This window comes from Bombina bombina, chromosome 4 (genome assembly GCF_027579735.1).
Source record: "Bombina bombina isolate aBomBom1 chromosome 4, aBomBom1.pri, whole genome shotgun sequence".
Classification (NCBI taxonomy): domain Eukaryota; kingdom Metazoa; phylum Chordata; class Amphibia; order Anura; family Bombinatoridae; genus Bombina; species Bombina bombina.
Genome location: NC_069502.1, coordinates 149,452,628 through 149,467,204, shown reverse-complemented (window position 1 = coordinate 149,467,204; position 14,577 = coordinate 149,452,628).

The window sequence follows — 14,577 nt, the reverse complement described above, 5'->3', positions numbered from 1 at the left end:
CTCAAAATGAATTTTGAAGACCCCTGAGCTCTCTAGAGACGATCTGGATCATGGAGGATGAAGTAGACAGATTGTGACTGAATTTTTACTGCGCAAAAAAAGCGCTAAAATAGGCCCCTCCCACTCATATTACAACAGTGGGGAAGCTCAGAAAACTGTTTCTATGCAGAAAACAAAGATGGCCATGTGGTAAAAATCATGCCCCAATAAGTTTTATCACCAAGTACCTCACAAAAAACGATTAACATGCCAGTAAACGTTTTAAACATACATTTGAAAAGTTATGAATTGTTATTAATAAGCCTGCTACCAGTCGCTTTTACTGCAGTTAAGGCTCATACATTATTTCAGTATTAACAGTATTTTCAAAGTCAATTCCATTCCTTAGAAAAATACATTCAGTGTACACACACTCATCAGCCTAATACCAGTCGCTATCACTGCATTTAAGGCTGAACTTACTTTACATTGGTATCAGCAGTATTTTCTCAGTCAATTCCATTCCTCAGAAAAATAATTACTGCACATACCTCATTTGCAGGGGGGCCCTGCATGCTATTCCCCTTCTCTGAAGTTACCTCACTCCTCAGATGAGAACAGCCAGTGGATCTTAGTTACGTCTGCTAAGATCATAGAAAACGCAGGCAGATTCTTCTTCTAATGCTGCCTGAGAATAAACAGCACACTCCGGTGCCATTTAAAATAACAAACTTTTGATTGTAGAAATAAACTAAGATAAAAAACACCACAGACCTCTCACAGTGACCTATCTTTAGTTAGGCTGCAAGAGAATGACTGAATATGACATGTGAGGGGAGGAGCTATATAGCAGCTCTGCTTGGGTGATCCTCTTGCAGCTTCCTGTTAGGAAGAGATATATTCCATAAGTAATGGATGACCCGTGGACTGACTACACTTAACAAGAGAAATTACCCATGTTTTTAAGAAATATTGGCCCATTTTACAAAATGATTCAATGTCTAAAGGGAATAGTTAGAGACAAGCCACTATGTGTATTTAAAAGGGCCCCAACTTTAAAGAATTCCCTAGCTCCGAGCAGGATAGTGGCCACTAAAAAGAACTATAGGGATTTAATGAAGCAAACTAATTGTTCAGGTTTTTTTAATCTTAAGAAGGGTATTTTCAAATGTGCTAAAAGTAGATGCATGACTCGTAGTTTTATTGGCCACAAGGAAACTACTTTTAAGCCCAATACTACAGGTGAGGTTTATCCAATCAGGACTAAGATGACATGTGAAAGCATGTATGTGGTCTATCTGATCACATGTATATGTGGTCAGCAATACTGTGGGCATACCAGTAGATGTTTGAGAACACGCTAGGGGGGAGCACCTCAGGGATATTAAGAGGAAGTATAGCAAACATACGCCTAGATTTAGAGTTCTGCATTAGCCGTCAAAAGCAGCATTAAGGGGTCCTAACGCTGCTTTTGGCCGCCCGCTGGTATTTAGAGTCAGGCAGGAAAGGGTCTAACGCTCACTTTCAAGCCGAGACTTTTCCATACTGCAGATCCCCTTACGCCAATTGCGTATCCTATCTTTTCAATGGATCTTCCTAACGCCGGTATTTAGAGTCTTGGCTGAAGTGAGCGGTAGAGCCTCTACCGACAAGACTCCAGCCTCAGAAAAAAGTCAGTAGTTAAGAGCTTTATGGGCTAACGCCGGTTTATAAAGCTCTTAACTACAGTGCTCTAAAGTACACTAACACCCATAAACTACCTATGTACCCCTAAACCGAGGTCCCCACACATCGCCGCCACAATAATAAATATTTTTAACCCCTAATCTGCCGACCACACATCGCCGCCACCTACATTATCCCTATGAACCCCTAATCTGCTACCCCTAACATTGACGACACCTACATAATATTTATTAACCCCTAATCTGCACCGCCCCAACGTCGCCGCCACCTAACTACACTTATTAACCCTTAATCTGCCGACCGGACCTCGCAGCTACTCTAATAAAGTTATAAACCCCTAAACCGCCGCACTCCCGCCTCGCAAACACTATAATAAATAGTATTAACCCCTAATCTGCCCCCCCCCAACGTCGCTGCCACCTAACTTCAAGTATTAACCCCTAATCTGCCGACCGGACCTCGCCGCTACTCTAATAAATGTATTAACCCCTAAAGCTAAGTCTAACCCTAACCCTAACACCCCCCTAAGTTAAATTTAATTTTAATCTAACGAAATAAATTAAATCTTATTAACTAAATTATTCCTATTTAAAACGAAATACTTACCTGTAAAATAAACCCTAATATAGCTACAATATAATGAATAATTATATTGTAGCTATTTTAGGATTTATATTTATTTTACAGGCAACTTTGTATTTATTTTAACTAGGTACAATAGCTATTAAATAGTTATTTACTATTTAATAGCTACATAGTTATAATAAATACCAAATTACCTGTAAAATAAATCCTAACCTAAGTTACAATTAAACCTAACACTACACTTACAATAAATAAATTAAATTAATTAACTACAAGTACCTACAATTACATACAATTAAATAAACTAAACTAAATTACCAAAACAAACAAACACTAAATTACAAAAAATAAAAAAAGATTACAAGAATTTTAAGCTAATTACACCTACTCTAAGCCCCCTAATAAAATAACAAAGCCCCCAAAATAAAAATAAAATCCCTACCCTAATCTAAATTAAAAAAGTTAACAGCTGGGCTGGGTGAACACGACTCAAGGTAGTGAGATCTTCAGGGGGGTAGTGTTAGGTTTATCGAACCCCTTGAGTGCTAATGACGGCTATGAGCCGTCACAGAGTTTCCACTCTGGTGCTAATGACGGCTCAGAGCCGTCATTAGCACTCTCCCACCTTGAGGGAGATCTGACGGCTCCCACCCGCTCCTACCCCGGTGCTGCATAATGACAGGCATCGCCGGGGCTTCCAGTTTTGCATGGTGACGTCACGCGCAATAACGTGATGACGTCACCGCGCAACTTTATTTAACATTAACAATGTTAAAAATAGGAGCAGGGGGCATGCTGCTTAGAAGCCTGTATCTCAGGCATCTAAGCAGCTACAGACCCCCAAGACCCACCGTTGGAAAGGTAATAACCTAACCTTTCAAACAGTGTAAGTGTTCAAATAAATTAAAAAAGTAAAAAAAAAATATTTAAAAAATATTAAATAAAAAACCCTTTAAAAAAACCTTAGCACCCAGGTGGGAAAGTGCTTCACACTCAAAGGGTTAAGGGGGGTTTGGGTTAGAGTAGGGGTATGTGGGTGGTGGGTTGTAATGTTGGGGGGTGGTATTGTGGGGTTTTTTACAGGCAAAAGAGCTGATTTCTTTTAAGGGCTGGTAATAGAGCTGTTAACTTTTTTAATTTAGATTAGGGTAGGGAATTTGTTTTTATTTTGGGGGCTTTGTTATTTTATTAGGGGCTTAGAGTAGGTGTAATTAGCTTAAAATTCTTGTAATCTTTTTTTATTTTTTGTAATTTAGTGTTGTTTTTTTTTGGTAATTTAGTTTAGTTTATTTAACCCTTTAAGGACACAGCTTTGAGTTTGCTCAATTGTTTTATGACGGAAAAATTCCGTCATGTCCTTAAGAGGTTAATTGTAGGTAATTGTAGGTACTTGTAGTTAATTAATTTAATTTATTTATTGATAGTGTAGTGTTTAATTGTAACTTAGGTTAGGATTTAATTTACAGGTAATTTTGTAATTATTTTAACTAGGTAGCTATTAAATAGTTATTAACTATTTAATAGCTATTGTACCTGGTTAAAATAAATACAAAGTTGCCTGTAAAATAAATATTAATCCTAAAATAGCTACAATATAATTATTTGTTATATTGTAGCTATATTAGGGTTTATTTTAAAGGTAAGTATTTAGCTTTAAATAGGATTAATTTATTTAATAAGAGTTAATTTATTTTGTTAGATAAAAATTATATTTAATTTAGGGGGGTGTTAGTGTTAGGGTTAGACTTAGCTTTAGGGGTTAATACATTTAATAGAGTAGCGGTGAGGTCCGCAGATTAGGGGTTAATACTTGAAGTTAGATGTCGGTGATTTTAGGGAGGGCAGATTAGGGGTTAATACTATTTATTATATGGTTATTGAGGCGGGAGTGAGGCGGATTAGGGGTTAATAACTTTATTATAGTAGCAGTGAGGTCCGGTCGGCAGATTAGGGGTTAATAAGTGTAGGTAGGTGGCGGCGACGTTGGGGGCGGCAGATTAGGGATTAATTAATATAATATAGGGGTTGGCGGTGTTAGGGGCAGCAGATTAGGGGTACATAGGGATAACGTAGGTGGCGGCGGTGTACGGAGCGGCAGATTAGGGGTTAAAAAATTTTATTAGAGTGCCGGCGATGTGGGGGACCTCGGTTTAGGGGTACATAGGTAGTTTATGGGTGTTAGTGTACTTTAGAGCACAGTAGTTAAGAGCTTTATGAACCGGCGTTAGCCCAGAAAGCTCTTAACTCCTGGCTTTTTGCTGCGGCTGGAGTCTTGTCGTTAGATTTCTAATGCTCACTTCAGCCAAGACTCTAAATACCGGCGTTAGAAAGATCCCATTGAAAAGATAGGATACGCAATTGGCGTAGGGGGATCTGCGGTATGGAAAAGTCACGGCTGGAAAGTGAGCGTTAGACTCTTTTCTGACTGACTCTAAATACCAGCGGGCGGCCAAAACCAGCGTTAGGAGCCCCTAACGCTGGTTTTGACGGCTAACGCAGAACTCTAAATCTAGGCGTTAGTTAGAAAGGGACTATTACAGCAATACATGCCATAGCAGTTAGTATATATATGAAATAGGACGTATATAAGCAACACAGTGATTATAGTGCACATGTAGATAAAGCAAGCCTACCACCAACATCCTTGTGCTTAGTGACTAGTACTACTTTTATGAGTTATTTTAGGTGGTATTGCAGGTCATGTTCAATTACAGAATAGTTTGTCTTTAGTTTTAAACAAATTTTGTAAGGGGATTTAACCTATGAGATCCGGAGAGCAAGTGTAGATACACAAGTTTTCTATCTATAATTAAGTGATAGTGAAGTCTATGAATAGTTAATCTAGTAACCTCCAATACATGTGGACTTGGTGTTTTAGAACATAGGTGTGAGGTGAAAGGCACGTGTTTTGTTTTAACCTATTAGCACTGTTTAGATTGTAGTATTTAAAGGGTGTGGATACAGGTACCCATTAGCTATGACTACGGCAACAGCCGAAATGTGTCAGCCAGAGGGTACGTGATTACCCACACCACAAAGCCACGCCTGTCCGGTATCTGTTGGCCATTATCCATGTTTTAAGATACCAATAAAAGTTTTTTATACTTTATCTACAGTCCAGTGCTCTTGCTTCTGTTCTTTTGAGTACCAGAAGGTTGTTCAATGTTATCCTTGAGGCCAGTCGACTCGGTCAACCCTGTGTAACTCTCTCATTGGACACTGAAAAGGCTTTTGACTGGGTCGACTGGCTGTACTTGAAGGAGGTATTGTTGAAGTTTGGCTTTCCACAGGACTTCTGCTCTATGATTATGGCACTATACTCTTCCCCTTCGGCAAAGGTATGTGGTATAGGTTTTTGTTCTCCTAGGTTTAGGATAACGAATGGCACCCGCCAAGGTTGCTCCCTTTCCTTGCTGCTGTTTGCTCTCGCGATAGAGAACCATTAGCAGAGAAAATTAGAACTTCACCTGAAATTGATATGGTCAATATATCGGGTAATTTACAAAAATTGGTGCTGTTTGCAGATGATTTGACCATATTCCCCTCCAAACCCTTCTCTTCTTTGCCGGCTTTGTTTACTGTACTTGATGAGTTTGTTAAGGTTAGTTATTATAAGCTGAATTTTACTAAGACCATTGCATATGCAGTGAACATCCCTGATAGGGACATTACAAAATTAAGGTGCCAATTTCCCTTTACTTGGTCCAAAGAAAGAATTCACCATCTGGGAGTGTACCTATCCCATGATATCTCCACAACTATTTCCAGTAACTTTACTCCACTTATGCAAAAATGTAAAGATCTTACAAAACAATGGGACTCCCCAAGCTTATCTTGGTGGGGGGGAATAGCTGCAGTAAAGATGAATCTTCTACCAAAACTAACAATTATTTCACTGCTTACCAATACCTATCCCAAAACCTCTTATCATACAATTTCAGCGTATTTGTAACTATTTTATTTGGAAGTGGGAAAAAATCCAGGGTAGCCGCAAAAGTCTTATATAATCCAGTATTAGCGGGAGGGGCAGCTATGCCCAACCTTATTAAATACCATGAAGCAGCAAGATTAATACATGTTTTGGCCTGGGGGGATACAGCTTCTAACAGTAAATGGAGTACACTTGAACAGGCCACAATCCTTATGGATGTTACTTTACGGGACCTTATTTGGATACCAAAACATATTAGAAGAAACAAGGTTTCTGAAAACTATATTGTTAACTCAAATCTCAAATTCTGGGATACAATATGACTTTCATTAGAGGTTTCCCCTCATCCTTCCCCAATCCACCCAATCTTTGGTCTTTTAACAGCTCTCCCAGATTCCCATCGAGATTGGTGGGCAGACCAGGGACTCAATGTGGTTGCGGACTTGTTTATTAATGAAAAATGCATGACCATAGCTGCCTTTCAGAAATGTTTTCCCCAACAGCCGTTACTACACTTTGAGTTTTTCAGACTAAAAAACTTATTGAGAGCATGGGGGTTCCTTAACACACCACTTAGGCAAGCAACTAGCTGAGAAAAGAGATGGTTTCTGAACACACGTGTCCCAGGGATGTTTTCCCTTGCTTATATAGATATCTTACAACCACCCATTTTTTGTAAAAGATTTACATTAAGCGATGGGAAAAATCCCTAAGATTTGAGGTCTCGGAAGATGTGTGGACTAAAGCAGTGATGATCACTAAGAAAGCCATTCATAATGTTTCATACTTAGAATTGTATTTTAAGATTCTCACTCAATGGCACTTGATGCCTCTTAGATTGTTCCAGATATCTCACTCACACTTTCCAATGTGCTGGAAAGGGTGTGGAAGATTGGGGACACCCATAAATATATAGTGGGAATGCCCAAAATCTGAAGACTTTGGACCAAGGCTTTGCTCTATAGCAGAAAATTTGGAAATCGCCTGGGGAGATAACCCCCAGATGGGATTATTTCAATTATTTTCCAATAATCTTCCAGATTATGTACTAAATATGTGCGTATATTTATTTACGGCAGTTAAACTAGCTGTTGCTAGGACATGGTGTCAACAAACGGGCCCTAGGTGGACCCAAGTCCTAAAAATTATATCCCATATTGAGTCTATGGAAAGCCCTATATTTGCTGCCAACAATAAAATTGAATTCCACTGTATGAGCTGGGAACTATGGAGACAAAGCCAGGAGGGAGAACCAAACAAAATTTAATCTAATCTAACCTAATTGTATCTAGCCTATTACAACCTAACTACTTGGACAATCTTACTGATTGGTCTAGCTGTAAGGGGAATTACTACATTAGTACTTTACCTAAGTAAACTATACTATATGATCATTATTAGCCACAACAAATTACCAACAGACTATCAAACTACACCTTTTCCCGAGGCAGGAAGAATGGCTAAATCCTTCCGTCCCCTCCCCCCCTCCGTTTTTTTTTGTATCCTTGTACACCATTACCCTTATGAGTTCAGGAGGGTAAATGTTATTTGATTTTATTTTCTTTTTACTCCAACAATGGGGGCACTAGTATTCATACTAACTTATGATGTTTTATTTTTCTCAATGCATATAATAGCGATAAATAATCTAGTTTATTTCTCTGCATATGTAACACAATAGTAGTAATCATAATGGTTTTCTATCACAGTAATGTGGACGCTGAGTATGTAAACTTTGTATTATTTGTTTATACTCTTATGAGACTGGGCTGTGCCCTAGGCATTGTTGTTATACGCATTGTAGATTGTTGTTATTGTATTATTATAAAATCTCAATAAAAATCTATTTAAAAAAAAATATATAAAATAAAAATATTAAAACAATAAACAGAGCTACTGAGGTGAAATAAAGACAATTGAGAGTCCACAAGCCCCCTCACTATAGTGTAAATGCACCAACCATATGCTCTATAAAACTACACTTAATGAAAGTGTCTGAAGGTTTTTATCTGATTCCCCTGGCTCTGCTATACACAGTAATGTATCTACAAATATCCTGTGGATCCAGTTAACTTACCTAATAGTAGCACCTACTCTGCTGATCTTACCAGCCCAGAAGAAGCTGTATCAAGCATTGTTAAAGTAACAGCATAGGATAGGAGAACTGATAATCCTAGATGAGGAGGCTAAGAGACATGTACTCATGTAACCCAGAATCTTGAATCAGAATACCAGAGGGGTAATGGGTCTCACATATGAGAACCCATCAAAAAAACTGGAACACCTCTAATCTTTACTTTCGTCCTGGGAGTAAAAGAACTATGTGGTACAGGGAGGTGGGAGGACTTGAAAGCCTATTGTTTGGAGTTCTTTGCCTCCTACTAGTGGTAAGAATTCAATCCCACACGTCAAGGCTCATGGACTCTCACATCATATGAAAGATAATGTATTGAACATGCTTAAAGGAATGTGAAACACTGATTCTTTACTAAAAACAAATTTGTTAAATCAAAGTAAAATAAAAAGAAATGTATTGTTTTCAAAAACAGTAAACAATTTACTTGTTTTTGTTCTAAATGAGTATTTAGAAATGCTCAGTGTAACCACTGCCTGCAGCTAGATAACAGAGCTACCATTACAGAACTGGCACATTATTTTGTGCAGAAAAAGTCCTCTACTAAGCATTGGCTATAAATTGACTATAGTTAGAGCAGATATCTCATAGCAACATTTTAAAGAAAAAGCTGCTCCTTTGCCTTCCTATAGAGACCAAATCCCCCTTGTGGTGTTGTGACAGAAAGTAATGGACCCTGCACACATGAAGCTATTCATAATGTTTCATACTTAGAACTGTATTTTAAGATTCTCACTCAATGGCACTTGACGCCCCTTAGATTGTTCCAGATATCTCACTCACACTCTCCAATGTGCTGGAGAGGGTGTGGAAGATTGGGGACAATCATAAATATATGGTGGGAATGTCCAAAAATCTGAATACTTTGGACCAAGGCTTTGCTCTATAGCAGAAAATTTGGAATCGCCTGGGGAGATAACCCCCAGATGGGATTATTTAATATATTTTCCAATAATCTTCCAGATTATGTACTAAATATGTGCGTATATTTATTTACTGCAGTTAAACTAGCTATTGCCAGGACATGGTGTCAACCGACAGGCCCTAGGTGGACCCAAGTCCTAAAAATGATATCCCATATTGAGTCTATGGAAAGCCATATATTTGCTGTCAACAATAAAATCGAATTCTACTGTATGAGCTGGGAACTATGGAGACAAAGCCAGGAGGGAGAACCAAACCAAATTTAATCTAATCTAACCTAATCTAACCTAATTGTATCTAGCCTATTACAACCTAACTACTTGGACAATCTTACTGATTGGTCTAGCTGTAAGGGGAATTACTACACTAGTACTTTACCTAAATAAACTATACTATACGATCATTATTAGCCACAAAGAATTACCAACAGACTATCAAACTACACCTTTTCCCGAGGCAGGAAGAATAGCTAAATCATTCCGTCCCCTCCCCCCCTCCCTTTTTTTTGTATCCTTGTACACCATTACCCTTATGAGATCAGGAAGGTAAATGTTATTTGTTTTTTATTTTCTTTTTACTCCAACAATGGGGGCACTAGTATTCATACTAGTATTCATTCTAACTTATAGTAGCACCTACCCCGCTGATCTTACCAGCCCAGAAGAAGCTGTATCAAGCACTGTGAAAGTAACAGCAGAGGATATAGGATAGGATAGGAGAACTGATAATCCTAGATGACGAGGCTAAGAGACATGTACTCATGTAACCCAGAATATTGAATCAGAATACCAGAGGGGTAATGGGTCTCACATCTGAGAACCTATCAAAAAACTGGAACACCTCTAATCTTTACCTTCCTCCTGGGAGGAAAAGAACTAAGTGGTACAGGGAGGTGGGAGGACTTGAAAGCCTATTGTTTGGAGTTCTTTGCCTCCTACTAGTGGTAGGAATTCAATCCCACACGTCAAGGCTCATGAACTCTCACATCATATGAAAGATAATGTATTGAACATGCTTAAAGGGATGTGAAACACGGATTCTTTACTAAAAACAAATTTGTTAAATCAAAGTAAAATAAAAAGAAATTGATTGTTTTCAAAAACAGTAAACAATTTACTTGTTTTTGTTCTAAATGAGTACTTAGAAATTCTCAGTGTAACCACTGCCTGCAGCTAGATAACAGAGCTACCATTAAAGAACTGGCACATTATTTTGTGCAGAAAAAGTCCTCTACTAAGCATTGGCTATAAATTGACTATAGTTAGAGCAGATATCTCATAGAAACACTTTAAAGAAAAAGCTGCTCCTTTGCCTTCCTATAGAGACCAAATCCCCCTTGTGGTGTTGTGACAGAAAGTAATGGACCCTGCACACATGAAGCTATTCATAATGTTTCATACTTAGAACTGTATTTTAAGATTCTCACTCAATGGCACTTGACGCCCCTTAGATTGTTCCAGATATCTCACTCACACTCTCCAATGTGCTGGAGAGGGTGTGGAAGATTGGGGACAATCATAAATATATGGTGGGAATGTCCAAAAATCTGAATACTTTGGACCAAGGCTTTGCTCTATAGCAGAAAATTTGGAATCACCTGGGGAGATAACCCCCAGATGGGATTATTTAATATATTTTCCAATAATCTTCCAGATTATGTACTAAATATGTGCATATATTTATTTACGGCAGTTAAACTAGCTATTGCCAGGACTTGGTGTCAACCGACGGGCCCTAGGTGGACCCAAGTCCTAAAAATGATATCCCATATTGAGTCTATGGAAAGCCATATATTTGCTGTCAACAATAAAATCGAATTCTACTGTATGAGCTGGGAACTATGGAGACAAAGCCAGGAGGGAGAACCGAACCAAATTTAATCTAATCTAACCTAATCTAACCTAATTGTATCTATCCTATTACAACATAATTACTTGGTCAATCTTACTGATTGGTCTAGCTGTAAGGGGAATTACTACATTAGTACTTTACCTAAATTAACTATACTATATGATCATTATTAGCCACAAAGAATTACCAACAGACTATCAAACTACACCTTTTCCCGAGGCAGGAAAAATGGCTAAATCCTTCCGTCTCCCCCCCCCCCCCCCCCTCCCTTTTTTTTTTTTTTTGGTATCCTTGTACACCATTACCCTTATGAGATCAGGAGGGTAAATGTTATTTGTTTTTTATTTTCTTTTTACTCCAACAATGGGGGCACTAGTATTCATACTAGTATTCATTCTAACTTATAGTAGCACCTACTCCGCTGATCTTAACAGCCCAGAAGAAGCTGTATCAAGCACTGTGAAGGTAACAGCAGAGGATATAGGATAGGATAGGAGAACTGATAATCCTATATGAGGAGGCTAAGAGTCAAGTTTAAAAATAAAATAAAAGGTGAAACCCTTTTAAAATTATATAAAATACATATTAGTATAACCCACCATTTTGTTTTTTATTACAACAATGAAACAGACTGTTTTATATTCCTATAAAGTTAAATTCATGTACCTATTGTATGTTTCTTTCTCATTATTTGATAGAAAATGTTTAATTTATGTTATCTATTCCATGAATAAAGCTTATTCTTAAAATGTGTTGTCTGATATCTTGTTAAATAACTAATTCTGCTTAATTATAACCTAACCTAATATTTTTCATTGCATAAACTTAGTGTATAGTCAAATGATTAATATATTTAGAGTGTCATAAAATATGTTGCTCTTTCCTTTTAGAGGTACCATGTGCCTGTGGCATAGATAAAATTTACTCTAAATGACAGGCCACTTTGTTAGATAAAAATAATAATAATAATAATAATAATAATAATAAAATTATTAGTAGTAGTAGAAGTATTAATATATATATTACTATTTTTGTTTGATTGGGTGCAATTGGGTGGGATAGAAGATTGGTATTCAACTTGCAAAAGGGTAGCTCACGTAGCTTTGCTTTATTCTACTGTCCTGCTGAACTATTAGCTCCATCTTTATCATATAAATGTACCTATTGTGTTCTCTGGTGCAAAGTAGAGAAAGGAATGGTGCTAATGGTTGACAAGTGTAATGAACAGAAGACTGTAAAGAAACATTGTCTGCTGATTGATTGTAAACCCCTAAATTACAGAGGAGGAGATTAAGGAAGTAGCAGCATTTAATTCTTACTTTTCTGAAGGTAATTGATAAGATGGGAGGGGTTTTGAGCAATTTATTGAAGAGTGAAGGAGGAACACGACTAACATAAAAAAAAAAATGGATGAGAAAGCTGAATGAAAAAAAAAAAACAAGATTTTTTTTAGGATACATGAATCCCAAAGTTGTTCATAGGACATTGGTGATGCATAGAAGTTTAGTGATAGTTCAACGCTAGCCCTATCATTTGCTTCAATCTTAAAAAAAAAGTTTTTTTAAGAGTCAGTTGTTTTACCAATTGTAATCAAGATTTATTTAAAAAGGAATCTGGTATTGAGAAGTTACAAATACTAGTTTCCGTCAAAATTAATTATTGTCATGGTGTATAATTGCACCCATAGGATCAAATAGTATCTCTCTCCCTGGTTTTGGCAGATACTTTCCACCTCTTCCTTTCCTATTTTCCAACTGAAAATATGTATGATCATACCCTCCTTGATTTAAAGCTAGAGCTTCTTTATCATAGTCTGCTCATTGAACATTATTAGACCTCACTCTATATGTATCTCTACCTGGGTTAGTAGCTCTTCCCTTCTTAAAATTATACAGTTCACTAAAATTTTGAAGTGCTGTATACAAGCCCTGGGATCAAACAGCAATCTCGGTATTGGGATGTTCTTCCCTTGATCTAAGTTGAGTAGGAAAAGTTAAATTAGTTTAGCTCCCTTCTTCTTTAATTTGCATATATTTCTAAAGGCACAATAAGTACTATTCAATCTGACCTCCTTCTGTAATTAATTTCCTATCTATTCTGCTAGACCTACTATAAAACTTTTTCCTGTATTGTTTTCTCCAGACATAGATGGTATTGTTATCATAATTATCTTTTATCACCCAGCTGAAATTGGTTTAACAAAATGAGCAATTAAATACATGAAATGGAACAAACACTTAAAGGGACAGTTTACTCAAAAAAAAATCTACCCTTTAATTTGTTCCCAATGATCCACTTTACCTGCTGGAGTGTATTAAATAGTGTACAAGTATTTCCATTACCCTTATATTGGCATTTGAAATAGTTGATTTAGCCTGCGGTATCCCCACCTATCCTGAAAGTTTTTGGCCCTAAGGCCAAGCTATAGATTAACTGTGTAAACTCAGCCAGCAGAATAAATTACACTCCCAGTGGGGTAAAGAAGAGATAAGGTAATAAAATGCTAATTTTCCATTGTTCTCTCCAAGTATTGGTCTTTGGTTTATAGACAGATATAAGATAAAGAAACATGTATATGTACACAGTGTGATAAAGTAATAAGATCTGATTGCACCTACAAGCTCAACTGATTTTATTAGGTGGTAGCTTCAAAATGCAAAGCAGCTAATTCATATACACAAATAAACCTTAAAAAAAGCAAATCTTATACATTTATACTCAGCAGCTGGTAAAAAAATCCAATCATTAATAAGTTCTTAGTCTTAGACCTTAAAAATTGGAAATGAAAGAATCCCAACTCACCTTTAGCACCAGAAAAAAATGGGTTTCATGTCCCTTTAAATATGTTTAATTTTATGTTTTTTAATGCAAAAATATTTGACCTTTGATTAATGGCTGTTCCTTTATATGCACTAGATAATTTTTGCAGTTTAATGTCCCTATAATTTACAGTGTACTCTTATGTGGTGGTGGTGATGGTGGTGGAGGTCAAGTGTTTGTAGTACATTTAAAGAACCCTAAGTACCCCTCACAACCATTTCAACTGTGTATGATGGCTTTTTTTCAAACAGACAAATCTCAAATTATTGATGAGTACTTGGCATATACAATACAACCCAAGAACAAAGACAGTGCACTAAATTTGATTGGAAATACAAATATATATTGTCCTTACCTTCTTTAACTGAACAATAAAGTGATTCATCTTCATTTATATTCACATATAATGATGCTTGTGGAACTTCCTGTTCTTCCACTTGTGGTAAACTGTTATTACAGTTAATTTTTCGTTCTGGACTGGATATAGTTTGACTCTCCATATTGTTTTTTACTGGACTGATATGATCTGTGTCATTTGTTATGTCTTTGTTTATTTTTGTTGACAAATCCATATAAGCATTGCAAATACATATTTGTTCTGGTTCTCTCTTGTGATCATTTTTTTCACTTTTACTAATTGCATGGAACAATGCCAATTCTTCTAGAA